The sequence below is a fragment of the Argiope bruennichi genome, chromosome 7 (genome assembly GCF_947563725.1).
Source record: "Argiope bruennichi chromosome 7, qqArgBrue1.1, whole genome shotgun sequence".
In the NCBI taxonomy this organism is placed as follows: domain Eukaryota; kingdom Metazoa; phylum Arthropoda; class Arachnida; order Araneae; family Araneidae; genus Argiope; species Argiope bruennichi.
In genome coordinates this window covers 35731541-35758188 of record NC_079157.1, presented here as the reverse complement: position 1 = coordinate 35758188, position 26648 = coordinate 35731541, and the positions used below count along the sequence as shown (strand labels likewise).

The 26648-nt window shown below is 32.3% G+C and overlaps 1 protein-coding gene across 1 annotated transcript in view; it reads right to left on the bottom strand.

Annotated features, from left to right (window-relative positions):
• Positions 1-26648, bottom strand: part of LOC129975711 (glutamate-gated chloride channel-like) — a 525971-nt gene that overhangs the window by 91466 nt on the left and 407857 nt on the right. The gene's annotated exons all lie outside the window — the stretch shown is intronic.

Below are 26648 nucleotides of genomic sequence, written 5' to 3'. Positions count from 1 at the left end.
CTCTGGCTAATGATAGCCCTAAGAGCTCAATCATAGCTTCCGTCTTTGCTGTCGCAGCGTTCGAATCATTTAAATCTTTCGGAATCCTTAAGGCGGAGAGGAGTAACACCTTTGGTTTTGGTTATGCCCCCCCCATGAGATGCTACAACCCTCTTTTTTGTGACTTTCTCTCTTGTGACTTTCGTGGTGCTTTTCTCGTAAAAAAAAGTGAAAAAAAAGAAAGATTTCTTAAAATGTATCGTAATTTCAGAAAATTTTGTTTATGCCATGTTAACCGCTTAGGAATTATGATTAAACCATTTCAGCTTTTGACCATCGCAAGATTAAAATTCTTATACTTTCCTAACTTTATCTTCAGTACAAGGAAACTGAAATCTATGAACATTTCCATAAATATTTTCTGATTTTTTTTTTCCAAACGGTCAACTATCGATCAAGAAATCAATATAAAAAAAATGAGCCTCATCACCTAGTTGAAAGAAGAAACGTTCTTTAAATTTAAAAAAAAAATTTCACTTGATTACCCAAGATGGCTTAATTTTTTAAAGATTACTCTCAGTTTCATAGAAAACCTCTCTTTCTATTTCGCATAAGCTTATCTGAAATCAACTAGAAACAACCAAAATGTCTGGCCAAATCTTTCCGAAATCGCGCATACCTAGAACATACTCAATTCACAAAGGCAATCTAAATCGAAATCACATCCATAATCCTTTTCGAGAACTGCTTATAAAACATCCCCAAAAATACTTAATTAAGTCGAGTTTTAGCCGCCTCGACATATTTCCGAATATTTTGGAGGGGGGTCCACCATGATGACGACCCTGGGGCGTTACGAAAACGGAGCTCCGGCCGCACTTAATTACATCTCTTGAGCCGTAACTACGTTCAATTACAAAACCCAAGGAGCAGCCCCAGGAGGTTTTGCATAGGCGGTGATAGGAAAATGTATTACAGGAAGACTTGATGAACGAGTAGGGGAAGGGGTGCAATTTTAAGTTTTTAAAACGTCAAGTGGTTTTGATGAGTTTATGTTGCTTAGGTTTTGTTATTTCGTTCGGTAAGGGTAGTATTTTTATTTTGTTTCTTCTGGACGTAGATTGCGGAATGTTTTGGAAGTCATCGATTTTGGGTTCGGCTTTTGAACCGAGTCACTTGTTAATTATTTCTTTGCTTCGGCGGTTTACAGTTAGAGATGGTTAGTGATTGCTGTGCCCCAAAGGCTCATTCTAGTGGTCGGCAGCGAAATTAATTTCCGAGAGCAAGCGATTTATTCACTAGCTGTGGACGCAATTTAATGCCTCGGCTTATGCACGCAGGTGAGGTTGTTTCAACCGAATCCGAATAGTTGAATATTAGAGGATGGTTATTGGTGGCAATAACCAAAGGTAAATTCACTGATTTTCTGGCCTTTCTTAGGCAAGATTTCTTTTTTTAAGACATTCTTTGCATCAGAAATAGACATTATAATGGGCGCATAATTCATACTAAAACTGTATTCCATTTCATTATAAATTCCAGTAATCCATCAAATATACGACCAGAGGAATGGCCGGATTAAAGAAATTTTAACATCAGTAGTTGTTTATTTACACACACGCACTCTCCCTTTCACACAAACACATTTTTACGACAAAACATATGTTTACTATACAAATTGCTAAGCCTGGCATAGAAATAGCGCGTCTTCCCTGTGATCTGGGCGTCCCGGGTTCGAGTCTCGGTTCGGGCCTGGTTGTTTCTCTTCTATGTTCTGTCTGTGAGGTGTGTGAATGTGCCTCCCTGTAAAAAAGGAGTTGTGCAAGCGTATGTGATGCATGAAGTAGCTAAGTCGTACCTTTGGCCCTAGTCGGCGCTACCGAAGTAAACAAGAGACGCTCATTCGGCTTAAGTGTCAGCGGGCTTGTAAAGTGCCATAAGGATTTGGCGAATTCTTTCAAAAATTCGGATCAGGAAACAGTCGCCTATTAATGTCATATTAAGGTCCACAAAATTTCATATGAAATAAAAACTGGTAAAATCGTTAAGATGATTATGGCTGCTAGTTTTGCCAACTATTTTAAATAAATAGACAATAAATTTTTCAAAATTTTATTATTTACATTGCGGTAACAATCCACATGCAGTGATTTGACTTAAAGATTTTCAATCTTCTGTTTGAAAATGTTGAACTGTAAGAGGAACTGGACTGGTAGTTCCAGATTATTTGGAATCTGCTATGTGATACTTATTTTAAAAAATTGCAATAGTTGAATATTTTTCCTAATATATTTATAAATTTGGGCTGAATATTATGAATTTTTTTCGAGTATATATGCATCTAATTTACCAAACTGAAAGTATAGACCAATCTCTTCATTTGTGAAGCTCTTATGATCAGTCAGTAAGATGTTAAATAAACACTTTTATAATTGCATTGAAGGCCGGGATAGCTAAGTTAATAGGGAGTGGAATTCGCATTCCTTGGATTACGAGCTGAAACCCCGTCGGCCGAAGACTCTAAATGTGTGTGGTAGCTGGCGCACGTATAAATCTGTCGTGGTCACAATGTCCTCCATGTCGGGAGTAATATCAATGGGGGTGCTGGTTCAGAGGTGATCGTGCTCTGATTCAGGTCTAAATTACAATTTGTAAATGAGTGAATAAAATGCATGAATGAAGTCCGCCCCGTAAAAAGGTTTGTGACGTGTGAGTAGCTTAGTCGTACTCTTGGCCCTAGAAGGCGCTACTAGAAAAACAAGAGACACTCAGCCGGCTTAAATCGTTGATAGATAACTTTCAGCGGGCTTGTAAAATGCCATAAGTCACAACAACATAATTTCATTTTTTTTTCTTTTGCCTATATCCAAGTTTTAGGTTAAACTGAAAAAGTATAGAATTGTTAACAAGAATGTTTAGTCTAAACTTATTTAAAAACGCATTTGAAGTTTAATGTCCTCAAGATTGATTATCTTCAAATTTTAAATTCATGATGTGCTTTTAAGATGGAATGCATTTAAATTTGAAATCTCTAGCTTACATTTGAGGTAGACAATTGTGTTGAAAGTCTATTTTTTTTTTTTTTCAAAAACGATCAAGTTTTTCTGAATCATTATTCTTAATTTTTTACCAGTCTTATTCATGAAACTTTTAGAATTTTGTTTCCAAGTTCAGTTTTTTTAAAAATTGGGCTGATTTGATATTAAATTATATAGATTTTAACACTATTTGAGATCTCAATTTTTAAAGAATTTTCAGGTGAAAAAAAAGTTAGACACAGAATTTTCTTGTGGAAAATATTATAAATTAAAATCAAATGCATATATATTTTTTTCATGTTTGGTATTTTAGTTTCTCAATAGGCTCTGCAGTTTCTGAACTAGAGAATAAGTAATCTTTTCATTTAGAAATATTCTATAATTGGTTTAATACTTTACAATGTGAGGAAAATTTTATGTTATTCCTCTACAGAATTCAATGTTTAAAGAGTGGATAGAAATACAACTTATTTTTTTAGTTTAGAATTAGATTATTAGGTTAGGTTTAGGAATTGGGATACTAAATTTTATAATCTATATGAAAACAAATTGTTTGGTGAGCTTCTAAACTTGAAGCGTTTGAATTTTACATGTTTTAATTATTCACCTTTCTTATTTTTCAATTTTTAAAAGACTTTTGAATTTAACTGATATATTTTGGTTTCATAAATATTTTCCCATCTTTTTTATGCAAAAATTCGAAAAAAAAAAAAAAAATTACTGTTTTACAGCAATTTTCGGTAAATTCATCAAAACATAAACATATACATAAGTTTTGTTTTTTGAATTTAGATTTCAGAGTTTAAGAACTAAAAGTATATTTTTTTAATTAACAGTATACACTTATTAGATGACACTTTCAAATGATGCATTTCAAATTGTTCTTGTCCTTTTTTAACTTATTCCCTTTATTTTATATGTGTTTAGTGGTCAATTTCGACATGGTCTCTATGTAATTTGAAGTGAGAATTTTCTTTATAATAAATAAAGAAATCAATTGCAAAATTCAGCAAAGTATCAACTGGATTAATAATTCCTTTAAATGCAAACAAAATAGACAAAAATTTGTACACAGGTTCAGCATCTAAAACATAAAGATTTGAAACAGATTTTGGACGAAATCCGTCAAGTGGTTGACCGTCTGTCCGTCTGTGCTCTCACATGCATGTAAACGCAATTACTCATAAACGCGATGACTTAAATCAATGAAATACGGTGCATTCATTGATTACAGGTGTCACATTTAGGTGTTAATCAACCGTCAAATATTGTCAAAGATATTTCTGCTCATGATCGATCAAAGATATTTCTGCTCATGATCGATCAAAGATATTTCTGCTCATGATCGATCAATGATATTTCTGCTCATGATCGATCAAAGATATTTCTGCTCATGATCGATCAATGATATTTCTGCTCAGGATCGATCAAAGATATTTCTGCTCATGATCGATCAATGATATTTCTGCTCATGATCGATCAAAGATATTTCTGCTCATGATCGATCAATGATATTTCTACAGTAAAACTGTCAGATTCACGCCAAAAATCTATATTTCAAAACTAACATTCATCAAAGCCATGCACGATATTTTCGACTTTAAACAAGGTCCCCAGTTTTATATGGAGGAATAGGGATAAGAGCGTTTTTGGAAAGTTGATGAGAAAGTTTAAGAAAGATCACTCTTCCTGGTTTATAAAATACTTAAGTTAGATATACCGAAACCATACAAAATCAACCATAATGCTCCCTGTTTGGGCAAATTATTGTCGGATTGATTCAACTAATTCTCATTAGAAGGATCGAGGTGTTCATGTAGTTGCTTTGGACTTATCACAGATTATCAAGCTTTATTATACTAGGAAAATGAGAAGTCACATCACTGACTCTCTGACACGCCCGAAGGCACATGGATAAATAATACTGAATGACAGTGCCACCGCAACAGTTACACTGGCGGGAACTGTGGTCGAGTCCTAAGGGCCGTCACCGACTACGGCACAGCCCTTCCCTAAGGAAGTACGTCCCATCATCGATGGGAGGAGTCAGACCGCCACCTTTTGGTGTACCCTCCAGGGTGGCAAGATCCAAACACCATGCCGGAAGCATTTCATTCTCATTTCCAGGTCCCCCCCCCCCCCGCGGAGGGATTAGAGAAAAGGAAAGTCAACCATCTAACTCTCCGACCCGCCACGGAGGCACAAGGATTTAAACCATAAAAACTGAATTACCGGACCGTCGCAACAGCAACATTGGCGGGAACTGTGGTTGAGTCCTAAGGGACGTCACCGGTCACGGTATAACCCTCCCCGAAGGAAGTACGTCCCGTCATCGATGAGAGGAGTCAGATCCCCCACCTATTAGTGTACCCTCCAGGGTGGCGAGATCCAATCATCATGCCGGAAGCATCTCATCTTCATTTCGTAGTGCCCCCCCCGGGGGTTCTAGGGAAAGGAAAAAGTCAAAAAGTAAGGGACTTTCGCAACTTTTCATTCCAGGGTTTGGTAGCATTGGTAGTATCCAGTGCTGAATTGGAGCAGTAGGCCACGCACACATCAATGGAACGTGTCTCTCTTATTTCCGCGCTAGTCACAAGAGTGTTGCAGATCGTTAAATATTGCAGCTCTACTATCGATCTGCACCAAGGCGGAAATGAGAGCAGTAATCCGCTTTTCGTTTGCAGAAAATGTTAGACTTGCAAAAATGATTGGTCGAATGCAAGCGCAGAATGGTGACAGCTGTTTATCGCGAAGCAAAATCTACGAATGGATAGAACGCTTCAAACAGGGAAGGACTTCTTTACGACGACGAAAGATCAAGCAGGCTATCGACATCAACCACTGAGGACAATTTAAAAGTCATTGAGGATATGAGGATGGAAAAGAGACGAATCAAAAACTGCGATGAGGTGACAAATTTGGTCTTGGTCTATCCCAAAACGACCCGCCTACTCGAAAGGGTGTAAGACCTTGAGGGGCTCCGGAGAGAAAACCATTATTTATTTATTTAAAGGCTTACAGTCATTGCCAGAATATTTACGGTAAATAAGGGTGCACATTATATATCCATTTGACTAAATAAAATATTTAAATTAAATAGTTAGCAAACGGATTCTGGGTTCTAGAGACTAAGTTTAAAGTTGTCAACCTGCAGCAAGATAAAACAAACAGTAAAGGAGATGGGATTCGAAGTGCTGGAATACCCATACAGTCCAAACATGGCTCCAAGCGATTTTCATATGTTTGGACCACTGAAGAAAGCGCTAAGGGGAAGAAGATTTGCAACCGATGAAGAAGTCATTGATACGGTGCAAAATTGGTTACAGATACAACCGAAAATTTTTTTTCTCCACGGAACCAAAAAAACTTGTGAAATGTTTGGTAAAGAGGCGTTGAAGCCCAGGGTGTATAATAAATAATGATTGTTTCAATTTTCTATTATTAGAATAAGTACACCTTGTCTCAAATGTGTCTTTACATTTTGACTCTTCCTTTTAGAATTCCATATTTCAATAATTCTTAATAAAAAAAGACGTATTAGAGATTGTGCCATTCAAAGCGTTATGAAAGGCCTAGGCTTAAGATTTTTAAGAATTAAGTTAGTTAAAACATATATGAATGGCGTATATTTAATTAATAAATTGAGATATACGAATAATTGGATTAATTTACAATGTAAGACCAAAGGCAAAAGTTGTAAAATAGCAGTATATTCAGCAATTTTAACTTAACACAGATAATATTTGTCACCATCATAATGGTGTCATTTCAGAAAAATAAATACAAATTATTTCTGTTTTAGATGCACCTACAATACCTTTTCTTTACTAAATGCTTCGTATTTTTAACAGATTTAATAACAGCATGCTAATTAGAGAAAATGTCCGCGCTTCCCATAATCCAATCCCATCTGCCACCTCGATAGATAAAATGCTGTCATTTGCAAATGCGAAATGAAAATAACTTTCATCCCTCTGGCAGCGGATAAAAATGGCGCTCAGTCGGCAACAAACTGGCGAAAAGCAGCGACTCAAGAGACTAAGCTCGCCAAAGTTCTCGAAAAAGATTTCCCTCCGTGTCATCTGGCCTGGCTGCCACCTAATGGAATTCAATGAGGCATTCGCTCCTTTGTATCCGCACCTGCTATCGTTCCCAGGGACCGGCCTTCTGTGCCAAATTATCTGCCTCGCTACCCCCTTGACCTGTCCGCATTCTTTTCATATCAAAGGATTAGAGGAGAGCCCCTAATCTTCCAGGGCAGGAACTCTGCCTCTGACTTATTGGCTCGCAGGAATGAATGTTTTTTAATAACTGAGTGGGATGGAAATCTTTTGTGTGTCCATAAGCAGCCAATCTTGGCGATTTTTTAATGTGGATGGCGAAAAAAAATTATTTTCTGTGGTTTTTGAATTAATATTCTTAAATATATTTGAAGGTTTAACAATTTTTTATTAACTTATTTGTAGAACAAGCACTAATCTCTACTAATAACAAAAGAGAAAGCGTGTATTGTTTCTCTACACAGTAGGCAATTAGATCAAAAGCTACCAAAATGTGGAAGTAAAAATATTCACCTCAGAATGATTTTTTTTCAAATTTATTACAAATTAGGCAAATTAATTAAAAGTTGAGGGTTTAATTGACCCCGAAATTATAGCATCATAAAAATGATTTTTATATCGTTATAAAATACCAAAAAAAAAAAACCTTTTTACTTATTGTAACTTAATGAGTCATATAAATTTTTTTTGAATTTTGAAATAAAAGAAATTACTTAATTTTGATCAATAGATATTACTTTTCTATTTTGAAATTCAGTCCGTTTTTATTATTTCGTAGAATTTCGTAGAATATTTAATCGTGTGATTTTCTCCCATTATTAAATGTTGAAATATCTTGAAGAGTTAGTTAGAATAAAGTTCAGTTAGAAAGAAGAGTTAAGTTAGAATAAATTTCTACTTTTTAAAAGTTGCTTTCTATACTTTTAACGGGAATATCCATTTTTTTCACTTATTTTGTTCACGAAAAATCTCATGTATGATTACACATTATACAAGGTGTTCATTAATTATTGTCGGGGTTTCCGCACCTCATAACTTTCGAATAAAAAATATTACGCAAAAACCGATTACGTATTCGTAAATTACAACTCAAAGAATTTTATTAATGATATTAAAGTGTAAAGCTTGCACAATTTTCACTTTGTAGGCATTCAGCTGAAGGCGATTATGTATTCGTAAATTCTCTGAACAAATTTTGACTCGAATTGAGGATGATGAAAATTACCTTCGGAAATGGTTCTTCAGTGACGAATCCACTTTTCATGTGTCAGAAAAAGTGAATAAACATAACTGTAGAATATGGGGCTCGGAGAACCCGCACGATTATCAAAAGTCAAAATTTGTTCATTAGAAAATTTAATTTGAGTGTAAATGAAATGCGTTCTCGTAGACCGCACCTCCCCATTTAAGTCCTAAAATTTCCCCTCCCCAGTTAAGGGTCAATCTTTTAAATAATTCTATTCAAAAATAAAATAATAAAAGAATGGGGGTAACAAAAGATTCATGTCTTTGACGTTATATTGCAGATGCTTAAATAAACGATTTTTTCTCTGATGTCCTGCAACTGACAGCTCTCTGTCACTGCTTCTGAAATTATTTATTCGCTGCTGCAGGAATTTGCGGGAGTAACAAGTGACATTTTTTTTATGTCAGCTGGACTAACAAGTGACAATTTTTTATGTAAGCTTCTACTTTAATTATTTTTTTAAATTCTGGGATTAATAATCTTTTCAATTTAATTTCCTTCAAACTTAATTTCTTTTTTTTCTCTTTCGCTTACCTGAAAGTAAGTCAATATTTGTGAAATACCTTTCTTTCAAAATCGAATGAATTAAAATAAATAGTAATGAAACGTATCAAGAAATAAAACGACGACAATGTGTCATTCTGTGAGCATATATATGTTTGTGTACAATGACAAAACAAACAATAATTACGTGTAATCCAATTAGATAACTGATGGCTTATTAAGACTGACTGTGTTTTCGTCAATAATTTTTCTTTATCTTTTATGATGATTTAAATGAATGTATGACAACTTAATATTTAAATATAATAGGATTATTATGATGTCGATTGAAGTCATACTTTTGTAAAAGAATAATTAAAAAATTTAGGTTATTACATTTCGTTTTAATTTGCTTAAGTAGGCAATTGATATGGAGATGAAAGTTAATTCTTTCAAGTAATAATAACTTTAATCTCACTTTTTTCCATGAAAATTTTAATCATTTGTCCCTTTTATACATTACGCTTTATGTAAAAGTTAGACGTTTTGGTTGTTGATGTGAATTAAGGCACTTTACAAGCCCAATTACAGTTATCTATTAGCGATTTAAGCCGAGTGCGAGTCTCTTGTTTTTTCAGTAGCGCCATCTAGGGTCAAGAGTACGACTTAGCTACTTCATGCGTCCCATTCACTTGCACAACCGCTTTTTACGGTGGGGGGGGGACATTCACACACCTCACAGATAGAATACAGATAAAGAACTACCATGCTTGAACCAGGACGACCGGATCACGGGGAAGATGCGCTAACCCTATGTTAAGACGCGGGCGGACATTATTAGTAATAACTTTCAGTATCTTTTAATTAATATTACATTCAAAAACTAACCGAGAGAACTTTGAGGATTGATTTTGTTATTTTAATAATGGTTTGTGATAATTTTCGAATCGAATTTTCAAATTTTTGATGATAATAGATAATAAGTAATGTTTATATCAAGGGAATAATTAACACCATCAAATAGATTACGTAAATTTTGTTGTAAATGCGTGTGATTTGCTTTATGAAACCAGATCGCGGACATAAGTAATATTCCTCTGTGATCAGAAAAGTATCTGGAATACTTCATTTAAAATACATCATTATCAGATACTGTCTGAAACTATTTATTTAATTATTTTTACAGTTTTAATAAACATCTGGCAACAAACATGAAAATAAATTTATTTCTAGTTAGATAAGAATTTTTATTCTTTGTAATGTTGTAGTGGAGAACAAAATAAACGTTATATTTTGTTTTTGCAATTACATATTTACTCACTTTATATGTAAGTATTTGAAATATACAAAAATTTTTTAGTGACAGTTGTTTATAAAAATAAACAGCAAGCAGTATTTGAATGGTATAAAAAATGTAAAGTCAGTAAAGAATCTGTCTTAGATGATGTGCGACCATCCACTTAGATTAATGCCCAAGAAATCAATAAGCGCAGAAAAATAGTCTTTGAACGTCGTTTGACAAAAAGTGACATCATTAAATAAGTTCCTATACTATCTGATTTCAGTCAAGCAGTTTTAAAAGATCATATAGGATTGTGACGAGTTACCTCTCGATCTGTCCCAAGAACTGTGAATTTTTTTAATATAAATATGCTCGTGACCCTTTCCCAGAACTATATTTTTTCTAAAACGCATTATTACTGGTGATCAAGTTTAGGTATATGCTTTTGATATAGAAATAGCTCAACAAACGAGTAAAGGGTGCTTCAAAAGTGAATTTAGACTGAAGAGTTCACATCAAAATATCTCTAAATATATATATATATATATATATATATATATATATATATATATATATATATATATATATATAGTAACCAATCTAAAGTAAGAAAAAGTTTGAAAACGAAACTAAAATGAATGTTAAAGAACACCGGGAAAAAGGAATTAGATAAAAGAATGCTAGCTTTCGCAAAAAAAACCAAAACTAAGACTTGCTCTCTTAACTATCCTTATTTATTCCCAACAGTTAAATTTCATAAAAATCCATTAAAATTCAGATTCGTAACCTGTAGCACTGGTAGTTATAATTACTATACGGGTAAACATTTCTTTAAATACTTAAAAATTATCCTGGACAAAATAAAAAATGAAGACAACTTTATTATTTCTAGTAACAAAGAAGTATTGGATTTTCTTAAAGATAACAACATTAATAAACTTAATACTTTTGATTTCGAAAATTTATACACTAATCTACCTCATGAAAAATTAATAAAGGTCTGCACTTTTATATATGACGAATATTTAAATGAAAATATCATTCCTAAAAATAACTGGCTTGAGTTATGTAATTTTAATATTGCTGAAAATTACGTGTTTAATGGTATTAATTTTTATAAACAAGTCAAGGGCATTCCAATGGGGACAGCTTTCTCAAGTGCTTTAGCTAATATTTTCCTGCATTACTATGAGAAAAAAATAATTAAATATAATTTAATAAACGGGTGGAGATATATTGATGACCTACTTTTGATTAACTTCGACAATACTAATATTATTACTAATTGCTATCCAAAAGATTTAATTCTAAAAGATACAAATATAAATCAACTTGAGGCTACCTTTCTAGATTTAAAAATCGAAATTGCTAATGATAAAACAATAGTTGGTATATACGATAAAAGGGATGATTTCAACTTTAAAATAACAAAACTATGTAACTACCATTCCAATCTAAACTCTAAAATTTTCAAAAATCTTATTTTCTCACAAGTTAACAGGATCAAAAGGGTTTGCAATAATAAAAATTCTTATATTGAAGCATCAAATATCCTCCTTAAAAATTTAATTAAAAATGATTTTCCTAGAAATTACTGTAATGTCAATTTTTTAATTAAACAAGGTATGGTTTGGGATTAATCTTTTGGCTTAAATAAAAATAGAAATTTACTTGCATATTGGATCGCTCAATAGATGGCGCTGGGTGCCTACCTCTGTTTACATAATTTACCGTTAACTTTCAAAAACAGGAAATCACAATCGATTGTTTAAAGTTTCGTTCACTGTTGGATGGTGTGTCTTGGCCTTTTCGTTTTTAATTTTAATTTTAATTGTAATGCTGTTTTTGTTTTTATTGTTATTGTTTTTATTGTATTTTTACATTATGGTTTTTTTCTAATTTGTTATTTTATATTTCCTTTCTGTTAAAATGGTATATCTCTTGAGCATAATTTCGGGGGATTTTCGGGTCACGAGGAATCATTATTAGACTTAATGTCTGTATGTCCTCACAGTAAAAATCCCTTTATTTGAATCCCTGCCTGAGGGTGACCCTTGAAAAAGTCTTCAGGCCGGATTCTTTTTTAATATTTTTTAATAATTTTTTTGGTTTAATTTTTATTTGGTTTTTGTTTTTCCTATTAACTTGATTCTAATACTTTTGTATATATATATATATATATATATATATATATATATATATATATATATATATATATTCGATTTTTCCATTTGCAGGGTTGCCACGTGGAGACTAATTAGACAACTTTGCGAGACGGCGAGATTGCGACTTGGCGAGATTTTTCGCGATATCTGCGACATTTCATTAGAACTGCGACATTCCATTCCATCGAAAGTTCGAGAATTGAGCTCTAGCACTGATATTTCAGAAGTTGCGGGATTTTTATGGAAATCAGTGGAATAATGCTTACGTCATATCCCGCAAAGGCAAGGTATAAACAGGACATGGCATTGGGGAAGTGGAGAGAGACGAGTTCACTGAGAGCATTTTCGCTTGTGATTTGTTCGTCTGAGACTTTTTGAAATCTGTTATTTTGCTATCAGTTACTGTTGAATTACGCTGTACTCAAGTGCACAATTGTAATATTTGGTTCGTGTAAAGTCCTGCATTTTCTGCAATAAATATTTTATACTTTTAAAGGACTCTTTCTTCATAAACTAACAAATCCAAAACCACCATATATATATATATATATATATATATATATATATATATATATATATATATATATATATATATATATATATATATATATATATATATATATATATATATATATATATATATATATATATATATATATATATATATATATATATATATATATGTTACGAATCTGTGATGCGGCTTCCCAGCATAATTGGTTCCATAGGAGGTCCCAGAGCTTGGCAAAAAACTTGGCGCCCATTTGGAGAATTTGGCGCCAAAATTGATTATACCTGAAACATCGAGAATTTTCCCGATCCGTCCAGTAGGAAACGAGTTACGCCTCGAACGTTCCTGATTGGTTGAGAGGCTTCTAGCCCCGCCTCCTGATGCCTATAAAAGGAAGCAGTCCTGCCGCTGTCGAGTAGTTGTGAACCAGTGGTGAATTGAGTAGCGACAGAGAAGATTGGTCGTGGACCAGTGGAGTCGTCGTAGTCGGGATCGACGATAAAGAACTGGCCTTTCAGAGAAAAGCGGAGCAGCGACGGAGTGAAGCTAATGCTGAACTAAGCTGTGCGCTACTGTCTACAGTAGAGACTTGTTGTATGCTGCACGTCTCGGCTGAAGGTAATCGTCTTTTGTGCTGTATATAGTTGTCGTCTTTGTTCTGTCCTGTGTGTCTTCGTGTAAATAAACGTGGTTGTTTTATTTTCTACTGCCGCCTGCTGATTGAGCGTTCTCCACACCATATAACTCCCACTATCCAAACGAACCCGGAAATTCCGTAATAATATATATATATATATATATATATATATATATATATATATATATATATATATATATATATATGAGATGATGTATGTTAACAAAAAGAGTTGCATGACGTTGTACTCGAAATTCTAATCAATGTTACATATAGCCGAGTTAGGATCCAAACATCCTGTTGTCAAAGACATAGGTTCCTTATCCAGCTAACTGTATATTAACCATGATGCGTATATGTATTACAGTGAAGGGGAGAGTTCTATTAATGATATGAAAATTGGATAGAATTGCATGCTATCGTTGGAATGCCAGATATCCATTTAATATATGGAACTACGTAGATACATTTGTCAATTTAATCGAAAAGCTAAGCTAAAGCTTTCATTAAATTTTTCTTCGAAGTAAAATGTAATTAAGAGGGGTTTTAAATTGCATGTCAGAATTTTATGGTATTGATGCCATGAGCTTTTTAATTTCCTAATTTAGAATATAGTATCTACTTCCTTTTACAAAAGCCAGTGTTTAACTTTCGAAGAATTTTTTATAACTTAAAATACAGATTAAGTTGTTTTAATAAGAATCATATACTTATTCTTCACATTTTAGATTGCTGCTAGCTTAAAAACAATAGGTTGATTAAAATATTTAAATAAATGATTATTAAAAGTTCCTTGATTGAGTCTTTTTATCTATTTGCCGCAGCTCTGGTGTCATTCTAGTCTATTTAAACAATCTAGAATGAAAGTGTTTCACTAAATCCTTAATTCCACTAATCACTAAAACCTTAAATGATTCTTATAATTAAAGTAAACACTTCTTTCAGGACAGGGAGGATGATACAAAATAAAGGATTTATATTGTTTGAATTTCTTTAAGACTAAGAAATAATGGGCTACATTATTCTCTTGTAAATGTATGAGGAATTGTTTTTATGTAGAAAATCCAGCTAAAAGAATTCTTTGTTGAAATAAATCTATTGTTACAAAAAAAAAATTTTATTTTTTCCCCTTTAAAAAAATGAATGAAATTAGTACAAACTAAATCATTATTTATCTATTCATAAAATATTTTTTTCTTAATATGGCATTATTTGAATAAGTGTAGCTTACAAGTTATTGTATAAATATCAATGGTTAAAATTATAGATATACAGAATCTATAGTAAATTTAATATCTCTTTATGATGATTTTTTTAATAGATATATGAAATTAGTATAAATTGTTTGCAAATCTTAATTTCAAGTAATGTGTTAATTCTTTGAAGACAAAAATTGGTATTTTTAAAAATATATTTTGGAGAAAGGATACATAATATTTTGAAATATAAAAAAATATGAGGAGAAAAATTATATTTTAAAACGCATTTAAGCATCAATTATTTTATAAGCAAATTATTCTACCAGTGAATTATTTAAAATTAAATCATCAATTTTATCTACTAAAAATATGATATTCCTGTTAACTAGTTTGAAAAAGGCATCTTCAAACTTTTCCACAAATGACATATGTTTTATTTTCCCGTTCAAATACCATCCTTTACGAGCTAAAAATAAATCTTAGTATTTTCCCTGATATAGAAACAACATAAAATAAGGTTTAAAAATAGTTTAATTGCATGTAATAACAGGAAAAAGTTTCAACTTTTCAGACGAGTTTTCCTAAGTTAAAGCCTGTCATTCCTCTAATCGCAAACGATGCTTTTCCTTAAGAACAGAATTACAGGGCTTCGCTTTTGCTCTCGGGTTTTAACCCGAACGTACCCTGTCTCTGAAAGAACACAAACAGGCAGAGCAAACAAGCGAACTGAAACACTATCGTCACAAACAAATAGAGCTTCCAAAATAAATGTACAGCGAGTACTCGATACTGGACACGAACACCAAGGTTCGGACAATAAAAACAAATAATTCTCACAAATAAAAAAGTAATAACAGCCTCTGAGAAACATCGTCTCCCCCCTTCTTTCTTGGAAAATAGAGGGTGGGGATACTATAAGACAGTCACGTATTTATTTTGCGTTGATTTCAAAAGGATCCCTTTTCGGAAAGAGCACATGTGAAAGGATGATGGAAGGGTGGTGGCGTAAGAAAGTGAATGAAGATTCTGAGGCGCCTGGGGGTGTTTCTTCTGTGTAGACAATCAATGCGAACTCGGTAATGCCCGACGTTGCTCCGGGAACCGATCACAATCCCCCAATTCATCATGATCACCGGGGAATATCGACATATTCCCCAAAGATCTGCAGAGACCCTTACCGGGGAAATTTTTCCCATGGACATTCGATGACCCTTACAGAAGTGCCAAGAGTTCATCAACATTTGGGGGAATGCATCAGGAAATAAAAAGGAACAGATATTCCAAATGATACTTTTCCAAGCAAAAACGTGATAGAAAATCTCTGTATTAATTCATTTCTTACAACGAACAGATAATTAGGACAGGTACACGGAAATAGGAAATTAGCTTTTAATATTAACCCTTATTGCTTTTATCAGAGATAAATGGATCAAGCAGTAACACATTTCGCAGAAGAAATCATTAAAATATCATTTATATTTTCAATTTATAAGCTGATACTGATTTCCAGTAAATGATTATTCCTTTCTTGTATCTCTTGCAAGACTTTGCTTTCAGTATAATGCAGCCTTGCTTTCAGTGTAGTAATCCTTGCTGTCTTTCCTTGCTCTTCCAAGTAATACATTATTTTATATCATATTATAAAATCAAAAAAATATTGCAATATGAAAAATATTAGTTATTTTCACCAATATTTGGCATCAATATTGTACAGTATAATTCAATATTGCACAAAGAATTGTATTCAATATTGAAATAATAATATCAAAATTATAATTCCCAAATAATATTGTACAATATAGTTATACAATATTCACTAATTTCAATATTGTACAAAGTAATTCCCAATGCTGAATGTAAAGCCTCTTTTTTCAGATCTTCTGTAAGTCAGCTCTCAAATATAAATATTGCCAAAATTAATTTTAACAGCCCATCAGAATATGAAAAGTACCTCGACAAATGTTAGAGTTTTTTTTCTTGTCTTACTCATTAAACATAATTTTTTAACTTTATCACTTACTATATGAATAGAATTATATTTCTCGATTAAAGAATGCAGTCTTATCCATAGTAGTAACAAAGTCCTTGAGAAGTGAACCAAGATTACACTAATTGCATGTTTGGTTCTAAAATAGTACAATTCTACAATTAGAACTATCCTTTAAATTAATGATATTTTTCACAATTTCGAGTTAATAATGTACTTTGAGGTCAAAGAGGTAACAATTCCATTTTTAATTAAATTTTACTATTTAAAAAAATCATGGATGCTTTATTCAAAAGATAGAAAATAGACGGTTATGGCGGAGGTTGCAATTGCAACAACTGAAGCCTACTGCAAGTCTTTCAAATGGTAAGCGCCTTCTCTTATTCATAGTAAAATGAATGAAGTGAAGGTCAGTGGTCTGCCTTGCACACGATTTTATGCAAAAGCTTAAATTTTTTTTCTTTACAAAATACGCATCATGAAAAATGTGAAATAGCAAGATCGTTTCGCAGTCTTGATTTTTCCTTGCCTATTCCGGTGAGAAGGCAAAAGGATGAGAACTAACCGCTTCATATTTATGGGCAAACGAGGCTGAGATGGTCCTGTGTACACAAAGATTTGCCACATTTGGGATTGCATCATCAAAAGGTAGAGATAAGCTAGCCGCTACATCTCAATAACATGACATAGTGTGGAATTACGACGAATTTCATTTTTAGTCCCTAATTCAATGAAAAAGTCACAGAGAGTAGATTTTCTGTCTCATTTAGACAATACCAATGATTCATGGAAGACCTTGTTGTCCAGAAATTAAGGCAAATAGATTGTTTGATCACAGCAATGCTTATGCAAGACAGAACAGCTGTTTATAAAGGAAGACATATTGTTGTTGTTTCTTAGGGCACTTGCCACGGACAAGCCCGCTGTTCAAAGGCAGCCGAGTTAAGCCAAAGGGGGAGCGCTTCTTTTTTTTTATCGTAGAGCCATCTTGGGCCAAGAGTACGACTTGACTACTCACGCATCACTCATTCGCTTGCACAACCCCTTTTTATAGGAGGGCACATTCACACATGTCACAGATAGAACAGGAAGAACCATGCCCAAACCGAACGCGGGACTCCCTGACCACGGGGAAGATACGCTACCCCTATGTCAGGACGCCGACAGGGAGACATATAATGAAGGCGATCAGAGTTTACTTCCAAAAGAAAGGCCACTTCACGTATTTTACCACTAACTAGATAGGCAAGGTCATCACATCTGATTTGTAATCTTTGTGATTTCTGGTTCTCAAAGATCCTTTTTATTTACTGTGTAAATAATGTAGCAGAGATGAAAGTCATCATCGGCCATCACGTCTCCCTCATTCCTAGTTATATGTCGCACTCAGCCGTTTATAAACTGGTTGTACACTACTGGCATATTGTAGACCAACAAGATATGCATATATAAAAGTGTATAAATAAATAAAATCTTCTGCTATCCTTTATATTTTGAATTTCTGGTTTATTCTGTTACTGTGCCATCTTGTGATGAAATTTAATACTAAATACGTATTTTTCCAATGCAGTATAATTTTAGTCTCCTAAATCATTTGCCATTTTACTGCACTAAAATTTTATATTAAAATCACTACAAATGTTCTTCTGGATCTTTTCCAAAGACATCTGATTGACCTAAAGGCTTACAAAGTTTTCATTAATAATTTGTGAGAGAAAAATGGAAAACTTTCACCTTCTTTTCTATGGCACATCTAAACTTTACTTTCTTATTAATCTTTTTGACTGACATATTTTCTATTGTCTTATCTCAAAATACATCAATTTATTTTTCTTACTCTTCTAAAGCAGAATTAGGATCCAAAGAGCATATTTATGAGCAGAAATCCATCAGAACACCAAACTTTTCTTTAGAATCGAAATTGAAACTCATGCCTTTGGCGAAATGTCGAATGAATGTTTAAACAATATTTATAACTTTTAAACAGTTTTCTTTTCTTTGAATTTTGTAACAATATTCATTCTTTGGGGGGAGGGAGATACACCAATTTTTATATTTGCTTAGTTTTCGCTTTGCTGCTATTTATTTCTAATTCTATCTAAGTGCATTTCTTTTATTTCCATCCCAATTCTAATTCTATGTAAGTGCATTTTTTATTTCTATCCCAATTCTAATTCTATCTAAGCATCTTCTTCTAATTCTCTATTCTATCTAAGTGCTGTTTTCTAAAATTCTAAATCTTGATAATGTTTTCTTACAAAAAGCTTTCTAAATTGAAATATAACGCATAATTTTTGTTCAAATTTGGTAAAAAGAAATTTTCAAAATGTTGTGTAATTCCTAAAGTGCAAAAATAATTAAATAAAAAATAACATTAAAAAATTAAAATGAAATCTTCGATCGCAAATTTCAATCTATCATGTGAGAACATTTATTATTTTTTAAATCATTATTTGTCTTAATTAATTTGTCATTAACCAGTTTAAACCGGTTTGAAACAATCACGAGACTTCTCTATCGGTCTCTCTCTCCCCCCCTCTCTCTATATATATAATGATAATTTTTTTAACTTTCATTTTCAATTTTTCTAGCTGGCAAACAAAGGTTTGCTGCTCGACCGATTTTGAGATGAAATAACAGTTATGATGTCATAGTTCTACGTCAACCTTTTAAAAACGCATCCGCTGTGAAAGAAACATACGTAATAATAAAGCAATACTGGTAAAAGCAGGTCAACCTTTTAAAAACGCATCTGCTTTCAAAGAAGAATACATAATAATAATGCAATGCTGGTAAAAGCAGGTAAAAAAAATTATATGCGATTAAAAGATGAGGATGAAAATTGCCATTTATGCTTTATTCATTGCCTACGCGATTTCGAGCTCCGAAAACCCTCTAACCAAAACAACATCATGTTCTCACATGATAAAAAAATAAAAATAAATTTAAAAAAATGTGTTTATTAAAAAATATTTTATATTTATTTTAAAGCTTTGTAATGCTGAAGAAGCTAAACATTTCATATTATTTATCAATTGAGTTTCAGTATTTTAATAGTGGATAGAAATTCTGATTATTTCTTTATTCAATTACGAAGTAATAGATATTTTTTCTTGTTAGCGAGATTTTGAATAAATCATTCAATAAACTTCTAATTTAGAAAATATTTTTACTTATACCTCTTGTCTATCGAAGCAAAATATTTTACATATTTTATAAGCATATTTGGATGTTATCTGATGTAGTTTTTTTGTTTCATATCCGTTTTTCAATAGGTTTTATCCAAAAATTCAAAAATGCGGATGCATTTTAATATTTTTTCTAAAACATTTATTTTAATCATAGTCGTATACCTCTATAATATTTAATTTCTTTTATAATAATTTTATTGGAATTTAAATAGGTTTCGAAATACAAGTTTATATTCACAGACAAAGAATAATATCAATAAAATAAAGATTAAGAAAATTTTATTATGTGAGGATATCTATCTGCAGGAATGAAACAAAGAGAATTACATATTGATGAGAATTTCTCTCTCGTAATTTAATATTCTGTTTGAATGTATTTGGTATGAGCCGAAATAAGACATAATTTTCGGAAATTAATCAACTCCTTCGAGTCTTCCATCTGAACAGAAAATTAAGTATGTTTAATCTTGTTAAATCCCGAAGATTTAGTTAAAGCGCCTCAAGGTGTACAAAGTGAATTATGATGAAACGTAATCCAAAATTCATTGAAAAGTCCAAACCAATGAATTAAAGGTCTTACTGATAACTAATGAAATGTGGATTATTTGATTACAGTTTCATCTATTTCGAAATGAATTCATAGGAAAATTCCAAAGTTTGTTGAAGAAATTCAGTCTTTCAAAGATTAAATTAACCACATGTAAAGTAGGTTCTAATAAGTGTTAATGTAATTTAGATTATTGCTTACAAGGCAATGCAAATCTAAAAGAATGATTCATATGGAATTAAGACAAGACATCAAATTAACTCGAGTGTTTAGCCAGAATTTTCCCTCTCACTCTTTGATCTAGGTGTTCTAGCCTTCATGTCCCCCCCTCCCCCAAAAAAAATCTGCTATTGCAAATTTCAAGTTATTATGTGAGAACATTATTTTTTTATGTCACCTGATATCAGTACAACAGAAAATCATCATGTTCTCCTCATATGTCTCATATTATGCAATCATCAATATTTTGCATATCAATGTTATTTGACCACCTCATAATCGCTCGAGTTCTAAAATTTTTTACTCGGGGCTAGAATCACAAGCCTATTAGATTACGTATGCGTCGATATTTAGAAAACGATGCTCTCTTTCCATCTCAAAATCATTCAAGCTCCAAAATATTTTTTTGCCGATCAGAAAAATTTTAAATTAAATAAATAAATAAATAACTTTTGATACCTTCTCTCGGTGTTTCGCGTTCATTTCCATTTTCTTCTCCGTGCTTCTTCGCTCTGTAATTTCTTAACATCCTGCTCTTTATTGGCCAGGCAAGAGAATCGGGTACGTGTCGGACATTCATGCCAAGTTGTAACTTTTTGTTGGCGATAAGTCGCCAAATAGGAACACTTCTTTATCATTCTATATTAACGCTAGAAGCGAAAAATGGATGCCTTAAAAGCGATAAATCGTCAATTTTCTGCCAGTGCCTTTTAAGGCTTCAAAACCTAAACAACATCATGTTCTCACATGATTAAAAAAACACTTTAAAGCTTGGAGAAAACAGAGAATGCGTTCATTCCTCAATTGTTTTACAATTACAATTACAAAATTACAATTTAAGTAACAAAATCTCACACCAAATATCAGTTATATAAGTCATTACGTTTTTGAGTTGTCGCGTTTGTATGTATTTCAAATATACATACCGATAGGCGGACAACCTTTTGACGGATTAAATAGAAAATTTGTTTTACAGACAGACAAATATAATTCCTAAAATATGTTTAAGTGACTGAGGGTAGTCTAAATCTTAAAGATTCGTCAAAATCTCGAGTTCAAAGTTCTGGCAAACACAGTGCTATCGTTTTATATATTTCGCATTCTAGAAAATTCAAAAAAAGTTATCGGAAAGTTTGAAGGAAATAAAATCTGAAAATTATTGGTAAGACTAAATAATGAGTTAGTCGAAAATACATAATATTAATATTATTTTTTAATGATAAGGCGTGTGCTTTTCATACATAATTTAAAGGTCCTTTTAGATATAAACATCCTAGAATCCCTGATAACCGAAAGAACCAGTCTGAGATATGTTCAGAAAATGGGACACTACTTCGTGTGGTAATTGATGCATTTATCAATGCTGAAGATTCCTGGACGCATGATCGCATCGTTAATCAGATCCGTAAGACAACATGTTCTACAAGATCGCCAGCTGCAGCTTTCATCGGTTTAATTAAACATCCATAACTCAAAACGTCTCGTCTCATTCAGTTGTTCAGGTAAAATGAGTACTGCTTGGGTTTCCAATCGATCAAAATATTTTATTCGAATTAAATGAATCAATGTATATTGAAATGGATTTAAAAATTATTTCTTTTACTTATGAAGTATATAAAGAAGAAGTATTGCAACTTCAAAAAGCTTAGGTATTAAAGTTTTGACCAATCTGATTGTATCAGACAATCCAGAGTTTGCTCAGTTTAGTTTCCGATATATTAATGGTAGCCATTTTATTAGGCTTAGTTAGCCATTTAAAAGCAACTCTAGAGCTGTTTTGGAACACAGCTCGAAATTTGAAATCTGATCAGATGACAAGGACGTGATCTGAGTTGGTATTCCTCGGTCCAAGTTTTCGCACTACACCAATGAAAGGGCATTAGACTCACGACATCTGGTGTAATATGCAGCAAGTATGTATGCATGATCTCAAGTCGAATCAGGTTTCGAATCTAGATCGTTAATTGATAATTCCTAAATTTCTCAGAATAAATAGAACTGGTTTTTATATTATAGGTATTTTCCGAGGGGGTCGAGAACAGTTTAGGTATCGTCGTCGTCATCGTCATATGACCACGAGTCAAAATTACTAGGTTTATTCTAAAATGAAAAAAAAAATGGGACTTTAATCTAATTGAATTTAAATTAGTATATCAAGATCAAACTTTAAAAAGTATTTAAGACAAGTTTTAATCGACGCGGTTATGCTAACTATGGTTATTGCTAAATATATATTAAAGAGTAAAAAATGTGGAAAATTTTGACATAGATTTAATAATATTATTTAATAAAGTAAGCATATTCAATTATAAATATACTCAGTGTTGGATCTTTATCGATGGTAAAATACAAATGTCGTATCTTTTTTTTCATCAAAGTGTTATTTATATTAGAATATTTAATAAAATAATACTTAATATAATAATATTTAAATCAGAAATTTTTTTGAGTTAAACTACTGATTCTAATTTTCAATGGCCCAAATCTTTACCAAAATGCTAATAAATCAGTAAACATTACGAGATTCAGTCACATAATCGTCTGACGTCAATCAGATTTTTCTTTTTCTAAGCATTTGATCGTTCAAAGACTTCCTGCAGTATCTGTCTTCGGTGTTCTTTATTTCTCCGTTCATATTTTAATTTCAGATTAGAACCTAAATGTTCGAATTGGCCTCCATTCCATTTCTTCCATCTCCTTATTAAGCTTCTTGATAAATAAAAGAACGATCACTTTTAACTCCACATGAAACTTGATCCAAACATGCTGTGACTCAGATTCTACATACATATTTGGTATAATAAATACCTTTATTAATTCTGAAAACTTTAAGCCTCATCAACACATGCTCACGTCATTTTATATTTCTTCATAGATACAAAATGTTTCCTAAAATTCATTGAATGAAATCAATTCTCTGCGGCAGAGCTGGCATATCTTCCTCTTCTTCTAACATTAAGCCAACATTTTTTCATTTTCATGACGCTAATATCCTCAACATTTGGACCAAATGATTTTCTAAGTTAATATGATATTTTTCAAAAACATCAAGGGAAAAAAAATAAAAGCTCTGTAAAATAATAAAGACGTGGATCGTACAAATTTGATTGTAAAATAAGAGGACAGATTTTTTTTGATAGTTACAATGGATTCTATAAAAAAGAAAAAAGAAAAATTAAAATAAGTTGTTTTCTAAAAAAGTGTGTGCGAGGATTTTTTTTTCCTTATTTTTTTTGATTCCCTGAAGATTTATGCATTTTTTTATATCAATAATCACTTTTTTCATTTACATGGTATTAATATTCTCAACATTTACACAAAATGATTTTCTCTGTCAATATGCTATTTTCAAAAGCATCGAGGGAAAATAATATAAAAGCTTTAAAATAATAATAAAAACGTGACTCGAGCAAATATGATTACAAAATATCAGGGTAGATTTTTTTTTCAAGTTACAATGGACTTTACAACAAAGAAACAGTAGAAATTAAAATAAATTGACGATCAAAAAGTATGTGTAATAATTTTTTAAAAAAATTCTGCATTTCCCTGAAGACTTCTGCATTTCCTGAAGCATTTGCTGACAGTATTTGTCATATCAGTGGATAAGGGTTCTGTTTCCTTCTTCGAAAAACATTGCCGTCGATAAGATGGTACGAGTCTTAATGTTCCATATTATCCCCTCATTTTGCCAGAATTATTTTGGACACCAACCAATTCTTGCATTCAGAGAAAAGGTGAAAATCATTCGGTTGTGATTCGAATTCTCCATGAGGGACGGGGGGGGGGAGAGAAGATAGTGTTCAAGGATTTCAGCTCTGAAGAAACATAGGACGATGGAATTCTGTACAACAAACTAGCCTACAGGGATGCAGATGCCCGAATTTGAAGAGTGATTGTTTAGACATACGTGCATCCATTTTTTTCCATAAAACTGTGAAAGAGTTTCCTGACTAAATTTAAAGGAAGGCTAAAAGTAATTTCGCATCCTAGGTGGTAGCATTCCTCGAAGAGTGAATAGGAAATCTTCTCCATCGATATGACAGATTCCTGAATCTTTATGGATATTAAATTCGAAAAGTAAATGTGCCTGTACACAATTTTTTGTCATCAATTCTTTTTATTTTCTTAAAAGTAATTTCGCATCCTTGGTGGTAGCATTCCTCGAAGAGGGAATAGGAAATCTTCTTCATCGGTATGATAGATGCCTGAATCTTTATGGATATTAAATTCGAAAAGTAAATGTGCCTGTACACAGTTTTTTGTCATCAATTCTTTTTATTTTCTGAATTTATTGTTTTTTATGGTTTATTGGAGCTTGCAAAAGCAATTCGGCTCTCATGTTGTTGTTTCTGATGGCACTTGTCATAGACCAGCCCGCTGACTAAGTTAGTAAATTTAAGCCGAAATTTTTATGTCCCTTGTTTTTTCAGAAGCGCCATCTAGGGTCAAGAGTACGATTTAGCTACTCACGCGTCACAACCCTTTGTACGGGGCGGACTTCATTTATGCAATTCATTCATTCAACCACAGATCGTAATTTAGACCTGAACCAGAGAACGATCACCTCCGATCCAGTGCCAACAGTGGTATTACTCTCGACATGGAAGACTTTGTGACCACGACAGATTTATACGTGCGCCAGCCATCACCACACTAAGAGAGTCTTCGGCTGGCGAGTTCGAACTCACCACCCAAGGAATGCGAATTTAACGCCCTACCAACCAGGTTATCCGGCCAGGCCCTGAAGTATTATTCGTTACTGAAAATTGATTTATAAACAGATGATGACTGCAGAATTCATGATGCAGATTAATAAGCTAATGCAGAAATCAAGATATAGATAAATATTAATTAATTTCTGTCGAAATATAGACTAATTTTAACACCGAATAAACACTGGAAAATCAAAAAGATTGGTCCAACCCCACCACGAAAATAAAATAAATGTTTGCTAATTCATAGGATCTCTGTAAATAATGAAATGATAATTGTTATCTTTCAAAAGTCTCCCGTTACAAGCAGGTCAGGATCAAAGCCCTAATAAGGAGGTGCATTTCGTCATCGACGATGAGTCTGTTAACAAGGCAGATCACTATTGACATAAATTTTAGAGGAAGCGAGAACTTTTTGACTTTCAGATAAATTTTCAAAAACACATTCTAGAAGTTTCCTGTGTGGGAGAAGGTTTTTTTTTCTTTCCGTGCGTTTTGAATAATAATCCTTTCGGTATGGTTTTAATATTTAAGAGAGATTGTTTATCTGTCAATGAATTTTATCTTTCTTCACTTTCACTACAAATAACAAGATTTTAAGAATAAATTCTGCTCATTTTGTTTCAAACTAGAGCTCAATTTAAATGCAAATTATTGACATGCGAGATCATTGATGTTTTAGAATTGGGAATTGGTCAAATATAAAGACCATGTTCACCGACTATAAGAACAGCGGTCATCAAAAATATTAAATATAAAAAAAAACTTTAAATTCCAAGACTCTTGATTTAGATTCTAAATTAAAATATTTTATTTTAATTTCATCAATAAAAATAAGTTTGTCGAAATATTATAGTATAAAGATCAACTACTTTTTCAAAATATTTAGGATAAGGCAATTCAAACGGGCATTTAATGAGACCAACTTTGGTTTAAAAATCCAACCAACCAACATTTTTATTGCAAAATAAAAATGGTAATAAGTCTGACATGATAACTTGAAATTTGTGACAACAGGTGTCATTTTTTTTCTTTTAAATTGATCAATAAAAATTTTTTTTACCTTACATCATTTTTAAAGGCAGTGTTACTAAATTATATCGGAACCATTTAAAACGAATTACACAAATATATCGGTTATTTAAACGTACGCGCTTACAAACTCTTTGCTTTTTAAAAATTATTGAATTGGGGAGAACAGATATGATAAAATTCGTATTAGAACTATTAGAGATATGAGCTATACTATCAAAAAACTGACATGAAATTATTCTTTGAATTTAAATTTATCATTTTTCATTTATATAAATGAGGTTTTGATCGTAAAAGCATTCTTCCATCTTGTCGCTAGAATCGCAAGAATTTATAATCCCAACAATAATATGAGT